The sequence below is a fragment of the Schistocerca nitens genome, chromosome 3, assembly GCF_023898315.1.
Source record: "Schistocerca nitens isolate TAMUIC-IGC-003100 chromosome 3, iqSchNite1.1, whole genome shotgun sequence".
NCBI classification, from domain to species: Eukaryota; Metazoa; Arthropoda; class Insecta; order Orthoptera; family Acrididae; genus Schistocerca; species Schistocerca nitens.
The window spans coordinates 977392610-977418048 of NC_064616.1; the positions used below are offsets into that span (position 1 = coordinate 977392610).

Sequence of the window (25439 nt, forward strand, 5' to 3'; positions counted from 1 at the left end):
GGAGGTACATGTGGTCAGCACACCACTCTCCTAGCCATTTTTATGACTTTCCAAACTGTGAAGCTGCTACTTCTTCTGACAAGTTTTGAAATTATGTAAAATAGTAGGTAAATATGAAATTAATCCTTTTGAGTATGTACATTGCATATGCTATACTTGTGTAAGTACAATTAGCTCAAAGACAAGGAACCACAATAGTTATTAAAAATGAGTAGAACAATTGCAAGTAGAATAGTTTCAGCTTGCCCCATTTCAGGTTCTCAAAACTGGTGACACACTGTACCATTCTTGACTGTACAAAGGGCAGCAGAAATGAAGGATGTCAGTGCAATTTATTTAATTTTTCAAATAAATTTTATAATGATAGTGTAGTGTATACTTTTATGTTCCTTACATAATGTGTAGCATTAGTAATTGGCACACCATTACCTTTACCACCTCAATGTTTGAATTTTCTGATATCAATATTGTTAGTAGCTACCTTGTTCTCACACCCTTCTGCCTTAAATACTTTCAAAACCAGGCAATTCTGGATAATGTCTTGCTAAATACCTATTATTGTACTTGACGTTGACTTCAGATTTTTGTAAATTCATTTGCAACACTCAAAAGCGGATGGTATGTCTGTATGTCTATCAAACACGCATTGCATGGTACTCACTTTATCAGTCCTTCTTCAAGGAATAATTACAGAAAAACAAAGCACTTTATACCCACCGAGACGATGCGTAGCATCAGAGACAGTGAACCATAGGCTGTCACAGTTCCACGGGAACACCCGGGTTGTGACTGGAGCCAAATCACTTGTAATTTCTTGGAGATCTCTGGACCATGAGGTGTTCACAGATGTACAGCCCCAAGAACTCTGTTGCAAAAATATTTTTGAACAGAACTATTTTATCATTATTGGAAATGACGTAAATTATGGTTTATTTTTAACAGTCACTTTCCGTCTGCATACAGCCTAAATTAAGTATAATGATAATAATAATAATAATGGCTTCATTACCTCAGTTATTTTATGGTCTTATTCCATTCCTTAAAACACTAACATGCAACATCACCCCATTCCAGCACTACAGAACTACCATGCCGACACTGCTGTAAAAAAAAAAAAAAAATCACAATAAATTACAGTAAAAGCCGTTGCTTTTACGATGTCACAGAAACTACCGAGATTTTATCGGGCAGAGCAAAAATTATGTCACTTTCTCTGTACACACCAGCCTTGTATCATTTATAAATAAAGTACAATAAACGTATGTATGTGCACAAAAACACTTTTCGCAAGATTTATCTCCATGTCGCAATGCGAAAACTTAAAAGCTCATGTAAAATAACATGTATGGTTTGTTACCATAAACATAACCTGAATGAAATGCTTAGGAAATTCACAGTCTGTCCCAAACCATCATCAAATACGTCAACGTAGAACCAATTACAGTATTTTAAATACGAAATATGATCACTTTCATATGTTCTAGCAAAATCACGAAGACAATGTTATCATAAACAGATACAGCATCCTCATCAGATACTGGTGAAGTGCTACAATCTTCCTATTCGAGAGCATCCCAGTTTTATTGGGACACTGACTCGTCGCCGTCTACCGCAACTGTAAACAAACGTAAACTTAGACAGCCCAAGGGAGAGATGTGGTGTGGGAAATAAACCCCGCCTCCCTCTCGAAGGGCTGCCATCCTAAGTCCGCGTTCTGTGCTTCCACGAAAGCAGAACTGACACAAGTCATAGGGATCGCTGATTCCCTTTGTTATAGTGAGAATCGCATTCGAATCTCTGTATGCACCAGGATTAGTCTCTTCACTCATTTCAGAATAAGGAAAAAAAAAAACAGTATGCAACACAAGGCAAACTGGAGTAACAAAGCATGTGGTAGGGGCTAAGCGGTTGGCAGTTGTAGTTCATGCCCGACCTCTACCGGTACCTTCCGCAACCATAGTTCAAAATGCTCCCCGCCTAAAACTGCCACGATATAGTGTGCGTACAAAATAGTTGCTACCGGTCGGGAGAGAGGTTCCATCCTTCACTTATGGTAATGCAATCCTGCCTTCAAAGATTTTTGCGTAACGTGCTTTGTACCTGTCACCAGAAAGCCATCTCCCAAGCAAAGATTTGCGGCAATTGTCAATATGCAGTACATATGGCCCTAATATGTTACCTTTATCTATCTCTGACGTCTCGTGAAGACTTTGCAGACATTTAATTCACATGTGGTAGTTATCCTTCATTCTCAAACGTGTTACAAAACGGGATTGATATTGCACGTATGTTACGATAAGCAGACTGCTGAAAACCGTCAATCTTGATACTGCTCTGCCATCTGTTGGTGAAGCGATTCGACAGCTGTGTGGCACGACGTTCGATGGAAATCGTAGCAGGGTGCTGATTTTATATCTTATTTTAAAGTTTTATGGAATATTCGTTAATCTGCGAATCATCTGGGTACTATGTATGTATTTAGTTCGTTAATGAAGTAGATATAAGCGAACATAGATTCTTATTTTTATTATGAGAATGTTTCACGCTCGTTAATACTATTCATCTTTAATGGGATATAGTTTTCTGGCAAGCTAACTGAAGTTGGATGGAGTGCTCTCACCATATAGAATTTTTGGAGGCTAGGATTGCTGTCTAGCAATCTGCGCCACAAGTAGTTATTGTAAAGTGATCAGGATTTGCAAGACTAGCAGGGTTCTACACTGTTTCTTGTCAATCTCTCAAGCATAACATGTAACGAATTCCACATCTGTAGCCCGCTTCTCTTGTTAAAAAAGTCTCTGCAGATACATACCAGTAAGCTGTTATAAGCAACAATCCGCAATGGTTATACCTGCTCATCACTCATTTGCTAGCCATTAATAATATTAGCAGTGAATTTAATCCTATTGAAAATGGTCATTATACTGTACTTCAGTGGAGTCCGATGCAAATGATATTCTATCTTTGCAACGGTGTATGCTTTCCACTGGCTGCAATATCAGGTTTCAAAAAAATGAGTACCTCAGTTTGTATAAAACCACATTTGACAAAATCAGCTACTGTGATCAACACTGCATGGAAGGATGAGATCAGTATAGGTTATGTAGAAAAGACAGAGAAATTGCGGAACAGGAGGCAAAGATTTGTGCCCTTAAGGCTGAATTAGAAATCGCGAATTTGGAATTATGTAAGGTAAGGGAGGAAAAGGGCTCTGGACGTTGGGAGAAGGTACCAAGCAAAGGGTGAAAAAGGGAAACAATTGATGAAACTTCTGAAATGCAGTTAGCAATTCAGTTTAGCTTGCTATCTGAAGTAGTGGGGGAAGGGCCTCATTCAGATGTAGTTGAATGTAGGTTGAAGCAGAATACTAGCTTAAAGAAAAGAAAGGTCAGGATCAAACCAGAATAGGAAAAGAAAAATTCTGCTTATAGGTAGCAGTCATGGGAGGGGTGTGGACCAACAGCTTCAGGAGAAATTAGGGACAGAGTACTAGGTCACAAGTTTTGTGAAACCAAGTGATAGCCTTAGCCAGGTGACAGTAAACTTAGGTCAGCTATGCAAGGACTTTGAGAAAGATCAGGTAATTATAGATGGGGGAGCAGGAAACAGCCTGGCTATGAATCCAAGATATAGTATTAGGAGCGACCTGGATAAAATAGCAACAGAAATTGGGCACACAAATGTGGGGTTTGTGGAGGTTTTTCAGCACCATGATCAGCCCTGGGTAAACACTGCTGTAAGGCATCTGAACATTGAGCTGAACGGGATGCTCCAGACACTGGCGAAGTCTCACATGAGTGCTGTTCCAGTTGATGATATTGGTAGGTGGGGTTACACTACACATGGCCTGCAACTTAATAGGAAGGGGAAAGATAAGTTAGCTTCTCTATTAGCAGATACTGTAAGGGGGGCCACAGACGCACAAGGGGTGATCCCTGTGGTTATTGGGACCAGGCAGATACGTTTTTTAGGTTAAAGCCAAATTCCAGACAGACAATAACCAAGGAAAATAGAAGAAAAGAAACTTCATGCACAGCAAATTGGGATAAAGCTAAGGGTGGTATCAACTTACTTCACCAAAATATCAGGGGAATAAAAAATAAAGTAGATGAGCTGATAATGTGTTTAGATGATCTCAAAAATAAGTATGAGATTGATATACTTTGTCTGTCTGAGCACCATGTAACTGTGGGGATGGAAAATGTCAGTGTAGATGGGTATAATTTAGCATCTTACACTTGTAGATATAGTATGGATAAAGGAGGAGTTGCCATTTTCATAAAACAAGGATATAAATACAGAACTGTTGAAGTAAGCAAATTTTGTGTTGATCAGCACTTTGAGGTTTGTGCATGTGAACGTCGGCTAAATAATGTGTTGATATTAGCAACAGTGTACAGGTCTCCACTAGGAGATTGGGAGCTGTTCATAAAAAAGTTTGACTCTTTACTATGCTGTCTGTCAGACAAAAAGAAGTTATTAATCTGTGGTGATTTCAATGTTAAATTTGTAAGTAATTTTTATAGGAAAAGTGAACTAGAAGTGTTGTTAACAACATAGAACTTAGAATCAGTAATCGATTTCCCTACATGTATAGCTCAGGACAGTAGTACTCTAATAGATAATCATTTGTACAGCAAGAGGATGTAGAACAAACACATGCTTTCCCTGTGGTAAATGAATTATCTGACCATGATGCACAACTGATTAACTTACAAAACCATTAAGTAAAAGTGTGAGGGTGCTCATCCCGGTATCTATAGATCACTTCAGAGAAAGGTTCGGAAATGTAAACTGGGAAGATGTATATAATGAGCCAAATGCTAATGAAAAATGCAGCATATTTCTTGATAAATTTATATCCCCTTTTGAACATTGTTTTCAAAAGAAAATTACTAAATGTAACACCACAAACTTTTCAAAAAAACCTTGGATTACTATAGATATTAAAATGTCTTCAGAAAGAAAAAGAAAACTGTATGAGAAAGAAAGAACTAGTAAAGATCCAGAAGTAGTTTTACACTATAAAAATTATTGTAACATACTGAGAAAAGTTGTAAGTAAATCAAGAAATATGTATGTTGGAGAAGAAATTAAAAACTCCAGCAATAAAACCAAATAAAAATGGAATATTGTTAGAAGGGAGACAGGAAAAGTAACCACTGGGGTAGGTACTATTACTCTTAAAGAGAATGAGACCATCTTAACCAACAGTACACAGGTAGCCAATCTATTTAAAAATCACTTCTTAAGTGTAGGGGAAAAAATTGGTGAGAATAGTTCAAAAGAAAAAGCCAGGCAGTACATGGAAGAGTCAGTTTTGAAAAATTTTAGTCAGATTAAGTTTCATCTAACCTCCTCTTGTGAAATAAGGAAAATTATTAAATCTTTGAAAAATAAATGTTCCGTTGGAGTAGATGACATCTCAAACAAGTTATTAAACCAATGTGGAGCAATTACAGCTGATGTTTTCAGTCACATATGTAATGCATCACTGACACGGGGTATTTTTCCAGACGGGTTAAAATATGCCATTGTCAGGCCTCTCTACAAAAACGACAGATGTCTATAATTACCGGCCTGTATCCTTGCTTACAGCATTTTCATAACTCTTTGAGAAAGTAATGTACTCAAGAGTGGTTAGCCATCTCAACAGTAATGGGATACTTAGTAAATCACAGTTAAGTTGTTGGGTGTACATATAGATGAGAATCTTAATTGGAAAATTCATATTTTGGATCTCCTAAAGCAACTAGGTTCAGCAACTTTTGCAAACAGAATTATTGCCAATTTTGAGGATGTAGATATTAGTAGGATAACATACTTTGCATACTTCCACTCTCTGATGTCATACGGAATAATATTCTGGGGCAATTCAACACTTAGGCAAAAGGTATTCACTGCTCAAAAGAAAGTAGTTAAAATAATGTGTGGGGTTCATAGTCGCACATCTTGTAGGCATCTGTTTAAAAGGTTAGGAATTCTTACAACTGCTTCACAGTACATTTACTCAATAATGAATTTTTTTTTCAACAACATGGACCAGTTTAAAATCAACAGTGACATTCATGATTACAATACCAGAAAAAAGAAAGAGCTACACTATCCTTTACTTAACCTATCTTTGGCACAGAAAGGGGCAAAATATGCTGCTATAAATTTTTTTGATAAATTACCATATGAAATAAAATGTCTGACAGACAGCAGTAACAGTTTCAAAAACAAATTGAAATCATACCTCCTCGACAACTCCTCTGTACCATAGATGAATCCTTGAATATGAGTAAATAAATCTGGAGATATGTAATATGCATTTTGTGCCATTTAAGGGACTGGGATAGATAATAGAAATATTTATGTATAACACTATAATGTAAAAAAAAAAAAAAAAACTTGTTTCCTGTGTGCATTTCTTGTTCATTCGACACATTCCACATCATAATGGATTTCCGTGCTATTCAAAGGAACACCTAACTAACTAACTCACAAGCTTGCTTAGACTACCAATGCAGATGCCAGCTCCAGGCCCGGAATTCGGGGGGGGGGCAAACTTTCAGTGGGCACCAGATTGATATTCTTGAAGGGAAAAAAAAAAATCTTGTTTCACAAAGTGCCTAGCATCTACCGCATGTTGGTCTATCGAGTATTCATATGATTTTGAAACGCATCCCAGTTGGTTTTTGAATGCATTTTAGGTTGATTTCCGAACGAATCATTAGCTGATTGTTTAATATTTGCATATTGTACATGATGTCTGTGCCAGGGGAATCCCCATCACATCTAGAAATAAAAAAACTTTCCCACAGACAAAAGAGGACATGGCTGTATGAGCTGAGCTGAATAAACCCCAACTGGTGGAATGCCAATCGTTATGTGGTTGACTGGGTGTACGAATGATTAGGGTTGTTAGCGATATCCATAGATTCAGATTACCAGAGTGGAAATAAATGACCAACAACAGTAATAGGTAAGAAAGATTACGTATTATCTTCGCGGTGTATCCAACAAGACAAAACATTTTTGCCAGATTGCTACACTACCAGCAGTACATTTATGTAAAAGAGGTGCATAAAAATAACCATTCGTGCCAAAACAGTCTCACTTATTTGGCGTGTGCTACAATTCTCAGAATAGCACTGTATGGAAAATGTGTAAATGCCTAACTGGAAAATAAACGTGGGGTAAATGTACTTGTGATCCTGTCAGGGATAGTAAAATTAACTGGAGGATAAGTTTTGACAGTGGCAGGAACAGTTACAGAATTAGTGATGACCACATTGTTAGAAGAAGGAAGGTCAAGAAATAGGGACATCACACAAATTATATGGAAGAATATGACAATTCCAAATTTATGTAAGAATTTCGTACTATACTTTTCAATCTCATGCTTGAGAAACTGCTGGAGCGTATGAATGAAATGTGAAACTGTTTCCTAACATGAAACTTCCTGCTCGTAGTAGGCCTAATAGGCATTTGATATTGGTACTTAGTAAATTATGTTCTGTCATGTTATTTATGTAAATGATGTGCATAAAAAAAAACCATTCATGCCAAAACAGTCTCGCTTATTTGGTGTTAACTACAAATGCTGCAGTACTAGAAAGGCCTATTTCATTTTATCTAGCAGACAGTAACAAAACAGGCGTAAACTGATCGAGAAACCACACCAGTCTTGGGTACTATCTGTATTAACAGCTTTTTCAGTATTAGACAACAACATTTTAATTTTTCTTGTAGCAAGACATTTGACAAACCTTGATGAGGTATTGGATTCTTTTGCAGACAGGAAAGCACACAGTGTAAAGCTGTAGCAAGAGTAGAGACAGGAAAAAAAAATGCTGGAATCTAAGGATTGAAAAAATGTGTACTGTCTTGTTTGTCTCTTGTCTTTACTGGTTTTAGGTTTCCTATATTTAATTTTATGTCACACAAAAGAGAAAGTTATTAGCTAATAGGCAATAAAGAATGCAAATTTTCTGAAGAGTTATTATTGTGCTGGTCACAAATAATACCACCCAGTATTAACTGTGAGTTTTTTTTTTTTTTTTTAAGGGGGTAGGACGTGAAACCAGCCGACTGGGAGTAGGAGAGGCATCACAGGACATTTTAATTTCCACTGTCCTGAATATAGGTTTGTTGGCTTCCATTACAAAATATACATGTTTGAATTCTACAGAGCGAAATACAGTGACGTGCGATAGAAGAATGCTGTGTGAATACATGACATCTCATACTTTTAAGCTATTGTACAAAACATTTATTCTTCAACAAATATTTTGGATCTAGTTCATCATAATGTAATTGACAGGGGAGGATGGGCAAAAGCTACATGGTTACAAAATCATAGTCACAGCATAAGATATTAAAAGGAAATGTAAAATGATATCAAACTTATAATAATACCTTACTGGTTATCATGTATTTTCACGGGTATTTTCAAGGTAATTTTCTATTCCACTTTGTGTCTAGTAAGAAATGACATATTTTAACACTTTTTCATTTTGATGTGTGTGCTTCCAGTTTTTTTCTGATAAAGATCACACTAAAAGAGCTTCTATCTACATTTACATCTATATTCTGCAAACCACCGTGAGGTGTATGGCAAAGGGTACATCCTATTGTACAAGAAATTAGGGTTTCTTCCCGTTCCATTCACACATGGAACGTGGGAAGAAGGATTGTCTGAATGCCTCTGTGCATGCAGCAATTATTCTTATCTTCACAATCGTTATGTGAGCGATACATAGGGGATTGTTGTACATTCCTAGAGACATCATTTGAAGCCTGTTCTTGAAACTTTAACAGACTTTCTCAGGATAGTTTACGTTCAAAAGCCTTCCAGTTCAGTTCCTCCAGTATCTCGGTGACACACTCCCACGGATTAGACAAACCTGTGAACATTCGTGCTGACCTTCTCTGTATATGTTCAACATCCACTGTAAGTCCTATTTGGTATGGCTCCCACACACGAGCCATATTCTAGAACCGGTCGCACGAGTGATGTGTAAACGATCTCCTTTGTAGATTGACTGCACTTTCCCAGCATTCTACCAATAAGCCGAAGTCTATCACCTGGGTTACCATCGCCTACGTGATCATTCCATTTTACATCACTACAGAGTGTTACACCCAGGCATTGGTATCAGTTGGCCGATTCCAACAGTGATCCATTGATATTGTAGTCACAGGATACTTCTTTGCACCACTTTGAAGTTCAACCAAGATCTGACTGAATACTTATGCAGCTTCTTTCAGATTGTACTTCATAATACACACAGAAAAAGTTTTGCATCACCCCTGTTCCCAGAATTCCTGAAGATAGACACTGACTGTGGATATTGTATTAGAGACACGGTCCCTTTGACTGTTCAGAGATGTTACTAAACCCACCCAAAGATGTAAACAACCATGCATGAGCAGCACCTATTAGACGGAGGGGATCCCAGCACCTATTAGACGGAGGGGGTCTGACAGGCAATCAGTTCCAGTCATTCCACCAGGAAGGAGGTATATCACTTGAGTTGTCTGTAGTCCATTCATGCCTAGACGGTCAATACCGTGGTTCGATTGCATCCGCATTGTTACTTTGTGCCAGGAAGGGCTCTCAACAAGGGAAGTGTCCAGGCATTTTGGAGTGAACCAAAGTGATGTTGTTCGGACATGGAGGAGATACAGAGAGACAGGAACTGTTGATGATATGCCTCGCTCAGGCCGCCCCAGGGTACAGTTGCAGTGGATGACTGCTACCTACGGATTATGTCTCGGAGGAACCCTGACAGCAACGCCACCGTGTTGAATAATGCTTTTCATGCAGTCACAGAACGTCGTGTTACGATGCAGACTGTGCGCAATAGACTGCATGATACGCAACTTCATTCCCAACGTCCATGGCGAGGTCCATCTTTGCAACCACAACACTATGCAGCGCAGTACAGATGCACGCAACAAGATGCTGAATGGACCGCTCAGAATTGGCATCATGTTCTCTTCACCGATGAGGGTCGCATATGCAACAAGACAATCGTTAGAGACGAGTCTGGAATCAACCGGTCAGGCTGAACACCTTAGACACACTGTCCAGTGAATGCAGCAAGGTGGAGGTTCCCTGCTGTTTTGGGGTGGCATTATTTGGGGCCGACATACACTGCTGGTGGTCATGGAAGGCACAGTAACAGCTGTATGATACGCAAATGCCATCCTCCGACCGATAGTGCAACCATATCGGCAGCATATTAGTGAAGCATTCGTCTTCATGGACGACAATTTGCAACTCTATAGTACACGTCTTGTGAATGACTTCCTTCAGGATAACAACATCGCTCGACTACAGTGGCTAGCATGTTCTCCCGACAAGAACCCTATCAAACATGCCTGGGATACATTGTGAAGGGCTGTTTAAGGACGACGTGACCCACCAACCACTCTGAGGGATCTACGTCGAATCGCCGTTGAGGAGTGGGACAATTTGGACCAACAGTGCCTTGATGAGCTTGTAGATAGTATGCCACGATGAATACAGTTATGCATCAATGCAAGAGAAGGTGCTACTGGGTTTAGAGGTATCGGTGTGCATAGCAATCTGGACCACCACCTCTGAAGGTCTTGCTGTATCGTGGTACAACGTGCAATGTGTGGTTTTCATGAGCAATAAAAAGGGCAGAAATAATGTTTATATTGATCTCTATTCCAATTTTCTGTACAGGTTCCGGAACTGTCGGAACCAAGGTGATGCAAAACATTTTTTGATGTGTGTAGATAACTGTATCATATGCAAAAAGCCTGATGTTACTTTTAATGTTGTCTGCAATGTCATTAATGTACAACGTGAAGAGCAAGGGTCCCAAAACACTCCCCTGGGACACAACCAAAGTTGATTTTACATCTGGCAATGACTCTGCATCAAAGATAACATACTGTGTCCTCCCTACCAAAAAGTCCCCAATCCAGTCACTAATTTCACTTGATACCCCATATGACCGTAGTTTGGACAACAAGCATAGGAGTAGTTCTGAGTCAAGTGCTTTTCGGAAACCAATTAATACTATATTTACCTGGTTGCCTTGATCCAAACTTTCAGTATGCCATGTGAGAAAAGTGAGAGTTGAGTACCACATGGTAGATGTTTTTGGAATACATGCTGGATAGCATTGAAGGTGTCATTCTGTTCAAGGTACCTCATTATGTTTGAACTCAGAATATGTTCTAAGATTCTACAACAAATTGATGTCAAGGATATTGACCTATAGTTTTGTGGGCACATCTACTACCCTTCTTGTAAACAGGCGTGGCCTGTCATTTTTCCAAGAACTAACTATAATCTATCTATGATAGATTGTAGTTAGAAGAGGGTCTAACTCAGTCGCAAATTCAGTATAGAATCTGACAGGTATTCCATCGGGCCCTGAAGCTTTGTTCAGTGTTAACGATTTCAGCTATTTCTCAACACCCCTGAGGCTAATACTTACTTCATTCATCTTTTCAGTGGTATGAGGATGAAATTGGGGAAATTCTCCTGGGTTTTTCTTCATAAAGGAACATTTCAAAATGGAGTTAAGCATTTCAGTTTTTGCTTTGCTACCCTCAGTTTCAGTTCCTGTCTCATTCGATAGTGGCTGGACACTAACTGTAGTGCCATTAACAGCCTTTACATACTGCAAGAATTTCTTTGGGTTCTGTGAAAGATCATTTGACCATGTTATGCTACAGTAGTCACTGAAGGCAAGACGCATTGCTCTCTTGACATCCAAACGCATTTCATTCAACATCTCTCTTCCTATAGCCATACACTTTGTTTTACACCTATTATGCAGTAGTCTCTGCTTCTTTAGAAGTTTCTTTACAGAGACTGTATATCATGGAGGTTCCCTCCCATTATGAACTGTTCTGCTCAGTATATATCTATCTGGTGCATGATCAGTTATTCTTTCAGACTTGAGTCATAGTTCATCACATAGTCCTGCGCTGTGCAGAAAGTTTCAAGCTCCTCCTTGACGTATGACACTACTAACTTTTTATCTAGTTTACTGAACATGTATATCTCTCTGCTTGTCTTAGTTGTCATTGGTGTTTTGGTAATTATTGTTGCCACAACCACATCGTGATCACTGATATCAGTTTTGAAATGGACATTCTCAAAGAGGTCAGGACTATTTGTTAGTATTAGAGCCAATATATTTTCATCATTAGTGGGGTTCCTAACTATATGTCCTAGGTAGCTTTCAGAGAAGACATTTATTAATGTTTCACAAGATGTCTTACCATGCCTGCCACTAATGAAAATGATTAAAATCTCCACCAATGATTACAGCATATTCGGGGAACTTACATACAAGTGAACTGAGGTTTTCTCTAGAGTTTCCGGTTACATCAAGAGATGAGTCTGATGGGCGATAAAAGTATCCAATTATAATTTAATGCCCAGCTCTGATACTGACTCTTGCCCACTTCCACATGCAGCTTCAGTTTCTATTTTGGTGGATTTGAGTTGCTTGTCTACTGTGACAAATACACCACCTCCAATTCCCATTTGCCTATCTATTCGATATACACTTAAATTTTCCCCAAAAATCTCATTGTAATCAACTTCAGACTTCAACCAGCTTTCTGTACCTAGTATCGTGTGAGCTTCACTGCTTTTCATGAGTGCATCAAACTCTGGTACTTTGTTGCAAATGCTTCGGCAGTTTACCATTAGGATTTTAATAGTCTCACTCGTGAGAGGCATTTCTTTCGATCTTACACTGATATGTCTGGGTTTGCTACAGGTATCGTTATCAGGATTAAATGGAGAGTTGCCTCATCTAAAAACCGCTTGTACACACCCCACACACAGTCAGCTACCTGAATAGCAGCCTCTGATATGTAGTGCACACCTGACCCGTTTGAGGGGACCCTAGAGTTCTCGACACTATGGTGCAAGCCCAGGAAGTCACAGTCTAGTTCGTCATGTAACTTTCGAGGTCTCTGCTTCAGTCCTTCCACTCGACTCAGAATCAAGGGGCCACAATCAGTTCTCTGCCAGTCGCTGGAATGACCCAAGTATGATCTTGGAGCAAAGATAACAGGCATCATTTGTTCCAACGTGCCACAATATGCAGTTGGTTGCACCCTGTTCCCTTAATGGGCGCTGAAATAGCCTCTTGAACATGATGAATGAGCCCCCCAGGCATACACATTGAGTGCACCTGGTGTCCCTTCCTGTCCCTTGCTGCCATTTCTGTAAGGGTTACCATCATTCAGCATACATCTGAACTACCGACAATTAATAGACCTCTACCGTTGTGCATTTACCTCCTCCTGACAAAGGACAAAACAGGTTTACCCAAAAAGGTGAACTGAGTCCCACTGGCTCAGTTTGTTTCTGTGAGAGACAGCGCCTCAAACTTGTTGGTTGGGGGATCGGTACAACACCCTGCGTCCTCCCTCATCTCCATCCATCCTGTACAGGACATCTAGATCTACCATTGACATACCACTCACAGTCAAGTGGACGAGTAATGACAGATCCTGAACTTTCTGCAGAGGAGACAGGATTCACAGGATAGGATGGTAACTGTGGTACTTCTGGTGCCAGTATCACAGGCACACAACTCTCAGGAGCTCTTCCAACACACCAATTTGCTACAGCTGCCAATTGTCTGACAGTAGTCAGGGCAATTTCCACCTGCTTACAAATATCAACCAATTCATCCTGCGTTCGAGAACAGCGTTCACAGTGGGGCTGCATTTTGGCTGGTGCAATGTATTACAAGCCAGTGAACAAATAACTTTAAATTAAATGCAATGGTTATCTTTTAATCTATTGAGACAGAAAGTTACTAATACCCTATAAGAATTGAACCAAATACACAAAACGAGATTTCTATTAAGGTAACACAAAAACTGTGCTAAAAATTACTAGTTTTGAGGTTAATCAAAGTTGTTAGCAAACTAGAAAACAGGGTTTCTTTACTATAAATGCAGATAATATATAGGGCTACTCCTCTGTAAGGTAAAACTAGATTTAATACATGTCAGATAGAATATCTGCTACAGTAACTAAATCCAAAACATCAAAACTAGACACAATTGTCTTATTGGGATTGCCGCGATCGTTCTTTAAATAAAAGTATGGCATTTCAGTCTTTTATCGCTGTTTTTTTATTTTCACTGACCGGTTTCTGGCTAGCTGCCCATCTTCAGATCATGTACCGGTATTGCAGTTACAGAGTAACCTGTCAGTACAGAACTATTGGTTCACTGTCATAACTAAAAAAGTTAGTTATGACTGCGAACCAATAGTTCTGTACTGACAGGTTACTCTGTAACTGCAATACATGATCTGAAGATGGGCAGCTAGCCTGAAATCGGTCACTGAAAATAAAAAATAGCGATTAAAGACTGAAATGCCATTTTTTAAATCCAAATCTGCAATTTATTACAAATTACTAGTAGATTATGCAAAGGACTATGGTGACTTCAGAAAATTCTCAAAAACGCACGTTTTTTTGCGTTGATGAACAATGAAATTTGGGGTGAGGTATTCTTTGGCATAACTATGAAACACAAACGCTGATTTGCTAGGAAATAAATTATGTATGTGTTGTATCCTCGTCACCACTATAGTATCGTCATCGACACTGTAGGGTCTTGTACCACAGGAATCGAGAGATAGGATGTTGGATGGTGGCCAGTATCCTCTTTCTACAACACAACTGCACACATGTATTAACAGGGTTCTTTATTTACATTCGGGAGGACGACGGTTCAATCCCGCGTCCGGCCATCCTGATTTAGGTTTTCCGTGATTTCCCTAGATCACTTCAGGCAAATGCTGGGACGGTTCCTTTGAAAGGGCACGGCCGATTTCCTTCCCCATCCTTCCATAATCCGAGCTTGTGCTCTGTCTCTAATGACCTCGATGTCGACGGGACGTTAAACACTAATCTCCTCCTCCTTTATTTACATTAACGGGAAGCTACTTATCGTTAAGAGGGTCCATGTGTTGTGGTACAAGCTCTTCAAATAAACATCCACGTTAGCCTCACTGTTTGTGGAGTAAAAGTCCCGCTATAAACACTACTTCGGTCGCTATACACTCTCGTAGCCAGTGATGGGAACTGACAGACGCCAACTGGGATAATGATTGAGACTGTCTCTCTGGTCAGCAGCGGCGATCTAAATACTTGCCGTCGAGAGGACGTTGGTGGCATGTTGCTTGGGAGTCTGTCTTTCGCCTGTCTCCTGATAGGCGCCCTTGAGCCAACGCCTACTATCGATATTCTTGCTACATCTTTGCCGACTGGTGTGCTGGCGACAGCTTAAGACACCACAGTATACAAAACACTCGTACCAGTAGCTCACAAAAATATAGTTTAAGAGTCCGAAAATTCTCAAAATCAATGTGTTTCTCAAGTAACTGTACAATGAAAGTAGAGAGCGATTCTTTTGAACAAGGATAGGCCTGCTGTTCTCAAAAATTTTAAAAGAGCGCAATTAAGTTGAAGTACATGATTGACAATAACAGTACGAGTTAGTTGTGGCACTCACGAATGTTCGAAATGTCACAATATATCACAATACAGATGGATATTGATACACATTAATAAAAGATTATGCAGAAGGGACGTGAACAGTGAAATATGGGAATCTAGGACTTCAATTGGCAGGCGAATCTTGTACACGCGGTGTCGCACTAAGAAAAATTCTGAAACCGGCTTTTATATTAAATAAACGTGCGTACTGCACGGATTTTTCACTTCGAAGATTTGTGCACACTTCTACACTGGTGTGCCAAAGGAGAACACTGCAGCATGAGTTTATCTTGGTCATAGTCGCTAAAATGTGCAGCACCAACAAAGCACATCTTCTGCCTGTTGCAGCTAACAATGTTAGTGGCAGATTAAAACTTATGAAATTTGTTATTAACAATCCGAACGAATTCAAAAGTAATAGCAGTGTACATGGCTACAACACTAGGAGAAAGGATGATCTTCACTACTCAAGGTTAAATCTAACTTTGGCTCAGAAGGGGGTAAATTATGCTGCCACAAAAGTCTTTGGTCACTTACCTAATAGCATCAAAAGTCTGACAGATACCCATATAGCATTTAAAAGGAAATTAAAAGAATTTATTAATGGCAACTCCTTCTACTCATTAGATGAATTTCTGGATATAGTAAGTGGGTAATTTCCCAACCTCGACAAAAAAAAAAAAAAAAAAAAATATTGAGTGTCATGTAATATTTTGTCTAATATAATATCTTGTATAAACACTTTTATTAACCTGACACGCTCCACATCATTACGAAGTGTCGTATTCATGATCTATGGAACAAGTACTAATGTAATCTAATGTGTGATACATTGGGACTCAAAACCCAGATCCCTACCTTTTAGTGGCAATGTTCTTACAAACTGAGGTACTTGGTCATGACTCCATGGACGTAGTTAATTTTTTTTCTTTGAGGGGGATGGGTTTCAGTTTTGTTCAAGTACAAGATTTGTATTCTGATCAGTATCCAAAATGCCAGCAGCTGAAATGTCGAACCGTTTCAATGTTTATATTTGGAACACCAGTTACATCCTCTGAAAATTCTAGTTGAAATGAATGTAAATGTAAGCAGTGTACAGTAGTAGCAATACTGCAACACTTTTGATGTTGATGTGAATCACTCCATTAATCCCCAGTGACGGACTGTGGTATTGTTGCTCTGTTGCACAACTCACAATAATTTTACACTTCATGTGTTACCTTTTCTTATATATTTTTTGGTTTAGGGATCCTAATATATGCCTCAAAATATGTTGCTATCAACTACCTTCGGTCATCCAACTTTCCTGTTGCTTCATAATGGACCTAGAAATGCTGCCAGTCTCAAACCAAACTCCAAGGGTTTGCACAACTTGTAACGTAGCAACTACTTTACATAGTACTATATAAATATACCCACTCTATTTTGCAATGTTATTTACAAGCTTCAATAGTAATTTTTAATAATAATACTAATGTAAGGACTTTACCCCAATTTAAACCAAAGTAATTCACGCCACCCACAAGGCGGCATGAATTAATATATTTTCCTTATTAATCAAAGTAAATGTAAATGAGAGTATGCAGAAGGCTGTGGGCAGGCACATATCGAACGATCGGTATAGAAGGTTCTGAGTCATCTCGAGCGGGAAGGCGCACTGGTTGATGTGGCTGGATGTAGATAGGGGTGCCAGTTTCACGGAAAATTGATATGTTTCTAGTACCTTCTAGAACAGTTTCAGCTTAGTAATACTGTTCCGGTACCAGAAAGTGCGCCGATTAAGAGTGCTGAGGGGAGCTCCTCCCTGTAGAGCTTCGATGGCGATATTGCGAGATATCGGCGTTGAGAGAAAATAATCCCACTTATTCTTAACCATTCAGGTTAAGAAAAATATTTTTTAAATGTAATCTAAAGCACGTAATTGAGGACAGGGTTTAAGAAAACGATCTCCTCTCTTATATGCTATTTTCTTTCATTGATTTACAAAATGAGTAAAGACTTGATTACTCATCGGCGCAGAGGTACGAATAAAGTGGAGGGGAGCGCTTGTTTTGGCGCTGGTGCTTTCGCTCTAGTGTGTCGTTCTGTGTCCTTCATCGTGGACAGACTCTTACCTGTCCCCTCCGATGAGATACTAACCCTATTCGGTCAGCAAGTACTTCCACATTACAAATGGCTTTCAAGGTTCTGTTCAGAGTGTCTGAAACAGCAGTTGAGCAGCGACAGGTTATTCCGCAATTTAATATGCTAGTAAAAGCGTACGTGAGGCAGTGATTTTGACGGTGTGATACAAAGTCTCATTGGAACTGTGATGAACTTTAGAACAACGGTAGAACCGCGTATCACAATCAAGATGCAGACTCATCGTCACGGGTAAGTGATTTCTGGCATGACTCGGCGCTGGTGTGTATTTCCCATAAGTCTTCAAGGTTTTACTGTACGCAAGATGGCCATAGAGTCAAGTGCAGTTAAAGGAATCCAAATTCAATGTGTAATGTGTTACTGTTCAGGCAAGCGAGTGTCTGTTGCAGTTGCATGATTAGAAGTCCCGTGTGGCAGTGCAAAATTAATTGTTTAACTATGAGTGAAACCAGTATCTAAATTCTATGTACATAAAGAGAAGACAGATTTTTCTAGAAGGGGCTAACATTTATTGCGTTGTTCTGAAGGATAGATCAAATGGTTCAAATGGTTCTAAGCACTGTGGGACTTAACATCTGAGGTCATCAGTCCCCTGGACTTAGAACTACTTAAACCTAACTAACCTAAGGGCATCACACACATCCATGCCCGAAGGCAGGATTCGAACTTGCGACAGTAGCAGCAGTGCGGTTCCTGACTGATGCGCCTAGAACCGCTCGGCCACAGCGGCCGACTCTAAAGGATAGAGCCTGATTCATTGTGAAGATAAATTACGAACATAAACGAGAGATGTCTCATCATAAGACGCTTAAGGGAAGACGTTAGCCTGATACTCTGTCATTTGTGTGCTCTCAGATTAACTACAGGTGTCAAACATTACTGTATTAACGATCGCTTGCAGTTCTAACATGTTCTTTATTGGAGGACCTTGCGCCTCGGAACTATATTTTATTTATCACAGTAGGTCCGTGTTCTTACTTGCTGCAACACCGTTTTCCATTACAATATTACTTGGTTCATTTGGTGCTTCCCAAGATTGCTTACAATGAGTAGCATCGAGAGCGGGAGAGCAGAACTATCTTTGAAAGTCAAACGTCTTCGAGAAATGTAAAGGTCGTGGTCTGTGGTGCTTACGACACCTAACAAATGTTAGGTGGGCATTGTCCCACTCACGGGGGTGAAAGCTATATGGGAGAAGAGGCAACAAGCCAGGTAGTTCCTTCCAGACCACTACAGGCGCTATGGGTCAAACGAAGCTGCAATTGACCAATGAGAACTGCCCAATGGCGGTTATTGATATTATATCGTCTTGCTCTGCACTGAGGTCCACGGTTACAGTCGTCTTTGAATATGTTTCATATTTACATACTACTCATCTTCATTATAAAGGGGTTTATTACTTTAAATTTCATAAAGTTCACTGTGGAACTGAAGAGATTTCCTGCAGAAAAAATGTCCGCAATTAATCCTAAGGTAAGACATTTAATTTTCAGTAAATGATCTCGTATCCTATAAATCAAATGTATTCTCTTCTGTCGTGAATGAAGTTGTCATTTCTGCTTGCTTACTTAAATAACTTTGATGTGTCAGTAGTAGTTTTATTTGATGAAGAATTTTATGTTCTTCAGAATATTCAACACAACAAATTGACGTAGAAATACTCCTGTAAATTCCCTGGCTGTTCATCTGGATATTACGTCGGTTCAACGGAGAAAGTTGGGAACAAGCATTTCAACAAGTTTCCAAAACTACTTCAAGGATTGCTTCTGAAGCGGAAAAGTGTTTGTAAACTGTGACCTGATGTGAATTGTGCTACTTATTTTGTTTGTGAAGATTACTTTTTCGAGGGAGATTTTATGAATAAAACTAGGCATAGGCTAAACAGGGGTGAGTTTCCAAAACCTGTGGCAGGTGTTCCATGTGAAATTGTTAATATAAGTAGTGAATCAGGTGAAACTGTTGCTAATAGTGAATTTTTTATTGTATGCTTAACAAATAAAAAGTAAGTTTTGTTTTCATTTTACTGTTTTTATCCACCTTTACTATTTTTGGTACTTAATATTGATGTCTTTTTTGTGTTGAAGCGTTTACAATTCTAAGATGTAGGAACTTTTCTAAGAACTTAATGGTCAGTAGAGCACATTTCCTGGGCAATTACTCAGAAATTACAGTCCAGAAACATAGTTATAAAAATTTTTAGAGTTCTTCATTCATTAACACTGTGACAAAGATTTCTTAATTGAACCTCTTTAACTGCCGATTATTCTCTTAATAATAGTTTTTTTCTTCCATTGACCCCACAGCTCCAGAGAAGATCATAGAAGCAGTGACTGTCAGACGCAAACGTCAAGAATAGACTTGTAAACTGACACACTTATATTGATTTCTATCAACATATAAGAGCTCCAGGATGTTTTGTGCATCATAAAAACTAGACGCAACACTTGAAACTGACAGTAAGTCGAAACAAGCTTGTAGCTTAAATAGCTGAAGCTAAACAAAACTGTTGCAGCTAAATTGGACTACAAATATTCCTGAATAATAGGTTGTCACTGCTGTATTGCAGTGTGTTATAGCCGTGTTTAAATTATTTTATTATGATGCTAGCCAAAATAATTACATAGCACACCCAGAAAACTGAGATAAGAAAATTAAAAGGAAAAAAGTAAAACAGCGTACATAAGCTAGGAGGGATGCAACCCGCAATGTTTATCCTTTTCAGTTCATCTCCATACCACTAGAGGCGCTGCTACCGGTCAGTGTTGCCCTCTTTTAATGCGGGAGTTGCGCTTCTCTTTACTTGTTGTTCTGTGGTCCCACTGCGCACCCGATTGAATACAATCTATGTGGCACCGAGGCTCTCAAGTGACTAACCACTGGCACCTATACATGGATAATAGTATGCCACTCATGTTACATCACATTCCAGCATTCGGTTTAGTCCTAATGGTCAGGTGGAATAAATCTTAGTCATAAACTGCTCCACTGACCCTGCTAACCTCCAAACTACAGCAACTCCCTGGCGGACGGTGCGGCCCATTGTACATAGAGCAGGCAAGGGTCGAGGTCTGTTTGTAACAGTATGTAGCAGCACAGAACGCCAAAATACCAGAAGTACAGGACTCATTTTACTGTACGGACACAGTCATAGAGGTAGGGATAAAGGGATATTGTGCTACGGGCCCCAGACATACTACGCTTCGAAGACAGGGCAGCGTGGCTTGCCGCCATGCCACTCTGACCAAAACATTGACAGCATGGTATACCACTATCTGTATTTACAGTTCACCAATGCATCATATATGCAATTACAGTTGGGAAGTTTTTGTTTAAAATGAAAGCAAAATATCGCGTTTCTTCTGTTCAAAAGTTGTGGAAAAGAAGTGTAACCCATGACATGAATACCAAAATTTTATTCATCAGTATCTGAGGACAGGAGCACCTGGTAACTTGCAAGACATTACACATGGTGTCAAACCATTAAGAATTTTTTTTCTCGCCGACAGCTCCAACAAAAATGATGAAAGGAAAGAGCTTATTGCTGACTACATTTTCGCTGTAGATGCAGTGAAACTGCCGCATCAGGTGTGACACTTTAGTTTATTACTTTTTTACTGACGTCTGCATTCGCGACAAATTTTGCAGACAGTATTCACATATAGAACTATATGCACCTGCAAAATTATATCATTGTACAACGCATAGTTGAGGAAATACGACGCCATGAACACTTGGATGCGTGGTAAAGCGCCACATCATGCATGACGTTTTAATTTATCACTTCTTTACTACTAATACTATTCGCAACACATTTCGCATGCAGTATCCACATGCACCACTGGATCTACCTGCAAAATTATATCATTGTAAGACAGACATTTCAAGAGATAAGACGTCATAATCGTGGAGCTGCTTGAAAACAAAACTAGAGGGCGGAGTTCGCTATATTGGTGAAACACGTTTTCTGTTTGAAAGATACGACTCTAGGTACTTCCCTGCTGCGTCGCTTATCCCTAGATACGTAGCTTTGTGTAAAACTGCATTGACAGCAAATACAAGCATTGAATCTCCAGTTGCTAACCCCTTCTGAAATCCAAACTAACTTTTGTTGACGACATTATTCTCTCTGTGATGCTAAACAATCCTGGCATGCATAGTTTGTCTAAAACATTTGAGAAACATGTCAATAGCGATTTTGGCCAATAGTGTGCAGTAGCGGTATCAGCCTTATCTTCCTTCTGATACAGAGGTTTTACGACTGCGTACTTCAGCCTGCTCAAGTCATGCTTCGTAAATGTGGCAAAGAGTTTTACTTACATGGCTGCTGCAGTATTTTAATTATTTTCTGGGTATGTTGTCAGTTCCAATAGAGTTATTACTTTTCAGAGATTTAATGACTCTTTCAATTTCCAGAAGCCGGCCGCGGTGAGCGAGCGGTTCTAAGCGCTTCAGTCTGGAACCGCGCGACCGTCACAGTCGCAGGTTCGAATCCTGCCTCGGGCATGGATGTGTGTGATGTCCTTACGTTAGTTAGGTTTAAGTAGTTCTAAGTTCTAGGGGACTGATGACCTCAGATGTTAGGTCCCTTAGTGCTCAGAGCCATTTGAACCAATTTCCAGAACAGTAACCGCTGTTACTTGAGTCTGATGTTCTGTGCTTGGTACAACGGCTAGCAAAAACTTTATTGCTTGATTTATGGAGCCTTGCGATCCTACTTGTGCTGTTAGTCTTAAAAAATGTTTGTTGACTATATCGGCAATTTTTTTGGATCACTAACAATATGATCCTCAGTTCTTACTTCATTCTCATTCAACATATGATGCTATAAAATTCTTCTTCTGGGATGTTGACCACATTGTCAGTATATAAAATTTCTCACGTTTCGGTAAAGTATTTGTCACTTCAGCAATCACCATTCACGTGACTATTGGATCAAAAAGTATTCACGAACACACACACACACACACACACACACACACACAAATCGATTACATTTACACCCTTCTTCTTGTGTTCTTGTGAAAATTGACTTCCGGATTACATGATAATATAGCGGCTGCCGAGTCCTGACTTTCACACACTATGTGATCAAAAGTATCCGGACATCTGGCTGAAAATGACTTACAGGTTCGTGGCGCCCTCTATCGGTAATGCTCGAATTCAGTATGTTCTTGGCCCACCTTAGCCTTGATGACAGCTTCCACTCTCGCAGGCATTCGTTCAATCAGGTGTTGGAAGGTTCCTTCGGGAATGGCAGCCCATTCTTCACGGAGTATTGCACTGAGAAGAGGTATCGATGTCGCTCGGGGAGGCCTGGTACGAAGTCGGCGTTCCAAAATATCCCAAAGCTGTTTGTAGGATTCAGGACAGGACTCTGTGCAGGCCAGTCCATTGCAGGGATGTTATTGCCGTGTAACCACTCCGCCACAAGCTGTGCATTATGAAAAGGTGCTCGATCTTGTTGAAAGATGCAATCGCCATCCCCGAATTGCTCTTCAACTGTAGGAACCAAGAAGATGCTTAAAACATCAGTGTAGGCCTGTGCTGTGATAGTGTCACGCAAAACAACAATGGGTACAAGCCCCCTTCGTGAAAAACACGACCACACCATAACCACCGCCTCCGAATTTTACTGTTGGCACTACACACTCTGGCAGATGACGTTCACCGGACATTCGCCACACCCACATCCTGCCATCGGATTGCCACATTGTGTACCGTGATTCGTCACTCCACACAACGTTTTTCCACTGTTCAATCGTCCAATGTTTACGCTCCTTACATCAATCGAGGCGTCGTTTAGCATTTACCGGCGTGATGTGTGGCTTATGAACAGCCGCTCAACCATGAAATCGAAGTTTTCTGCCGGTCTTTGTGGCCGAGCGGTTCTTAAGTAGTTCTAAGTCTAGGGAACTGATAACCTCAGGTGTGTGTGTGTGTGTGTGTGTGTGTGTGTGTGTGTGTGTGTGTGTGTGTGTGTGTGTGTGTGTGTTAAAATCGAATGTGTTCTGACTGGTGATAATAAAAATGTAGTTCCCAGCAATCCATGTGAATTTGACAAAGTTTCTTTTTGTAGCTATTGGGTGGAATCTTTCTGCGCAAATGTAAACCCTGGAATTTAGTTCTATATGGAAATTTATTTGCTACAGAGATTGTATAATTTTTCAGAATTTGAAATTCAGTACTCTAACAGTCCATTTATGTTTACTATTTAAAATAACTACAAAAAATTATGTGCCTTTGTGTGATAAATTGAAAAATGCCGGAGGCTTTGTTTAGTGCAATAAAATAAAGTAGAAGCATTTAATCAACACTTCAATAATTCTGAAAATAAATGTTATATCGCATAAATTAACTATTTCATATGATTTTTGCCTTAAACCTCGCTTTAAACATAGGGGTCCCAGGGACTCCACCTCATGGTATACGCCACAGAAAAGTCATCTCGCGAGTTAAAGGTTAAGAGCCACTACGGACTTTCTATCACTGATCTTCGCACCAACAGAATAAAATCAACATGAAATGTTACAATTCGTGCCAGCATTAAATGATGGCTCCTAGGGGACAGACTTCCTTCCATAATCAAATAATGGGCAGCAAGTCAACATTCAACAGCGTTTAAAAAAAATAAAAATACAATTGAAGCAGGGATGTGTAGGGTCACTGCCTACAAATTTAGTGGTGCAGTGGTCTGGCTTTATGGCCACACCCATGCACTGTGTTCAGGATGTAGACCGTGGTGCTGGTAATTGAGAAGAATCATGTCCACAAAATCATACATTTATTTGTCATAAAGGAATACACTACCACTTGACAATATTTTTTGATAGTGTTATTCAATCTGTATATTGAGCAAGCAATAAAGGAAACAAAAGAAAAGTTCGGAGTAGGTACTAAAATCCATGGAGAAGAAATAAAAACTTTGAGGTTCGCCGATGACATTGTAATTTTGTCAGACAGCAAAGGACTTGGAAGAGCAGTTGAATGGAATGGACAGTGTCTTGAAAGGAGGGTATAAGATGAACATCAACAAAAGCAAAACGAGGATAATGGAATATAGTTGAATTATGTCGGGTGATGCTGAGGGAATCAGATTAGGAAATGAGACACTTAAAGTAGTAAAGGAGTTTTGCTATTTGGGGAGCAAGATAACTGATGATGGTCGAAGTAGGGAGGATATAAAATGTAGACTGACAATGGCAAGGAAAGCGTTTCTTAAGAAGAGAAATTTGTTAACATCGAGTATTGATTTAAGTGTCAGGAAGTCGTTTTTGAAAGTATTTGTATGGAGTAGAGCCATGTATGGAAGTGAAACGTGGACGATAAATAGCTTAGACAAGAAGAGAATGGAAGCTTTTGAAATGTGGTGCTACAGAAGAATGCTGAAGATTAGATGGGTAGATCACATAGCTAATGAGGAGGTATTGAATAGAATTGGGGAGAAGAGGAGCTTGTGGCACAACTTGACTAGAAGGGATAGGTTGGTAGGACATGTTCTGAGACATCGAGGGATCACCAATTTAGTATTGGAGGGCAGCGTGGAGGGTAAAAATCGTAGAGGGAGACCAAGAGATGAATACACTAAGCAGATTCAGAAGGATGTGGGTTGCAGTAGGTACTGGGAGATGAAGAAGCTTGCACAGGATAGAGTAGCATGGAGAGCTGCATCAAACCAGTCTCAGGACTGAAGACCACAACAACAACAGTGATAGTCTGTGTTTTTGCGATCGCGTGAGTGCAGTTATAGGCATCGCACAAGAGTCCTGCTTTAACACTGTTCCCAGA

At 39.6% G+C, this 25439-nt stretch overlaps 1 long non-coding RNA gene across 1 annotated transcript; it reads right to left on the reverse strand.

The window, feature by feature from the left end:
• Nucleotides 1-372: 372 nt before the first annotated feature.
• LOC126249041 (uncharacterized) lies at nt 373-1717 on the reverse strand. The gene is made up of 3 exons (XR_007545595.1): nt 1370-1717; nt 1010-1098; nt 373-865 (listed from the first exon to the last, which is right to left on the reverse strand). It is a non-coding gene; the product is annotated as an uncharacterized LOC126249041 (long non-coding RNA).
• Nucleotides 1718-25439: the final 23722 nt, after the last annotated feature.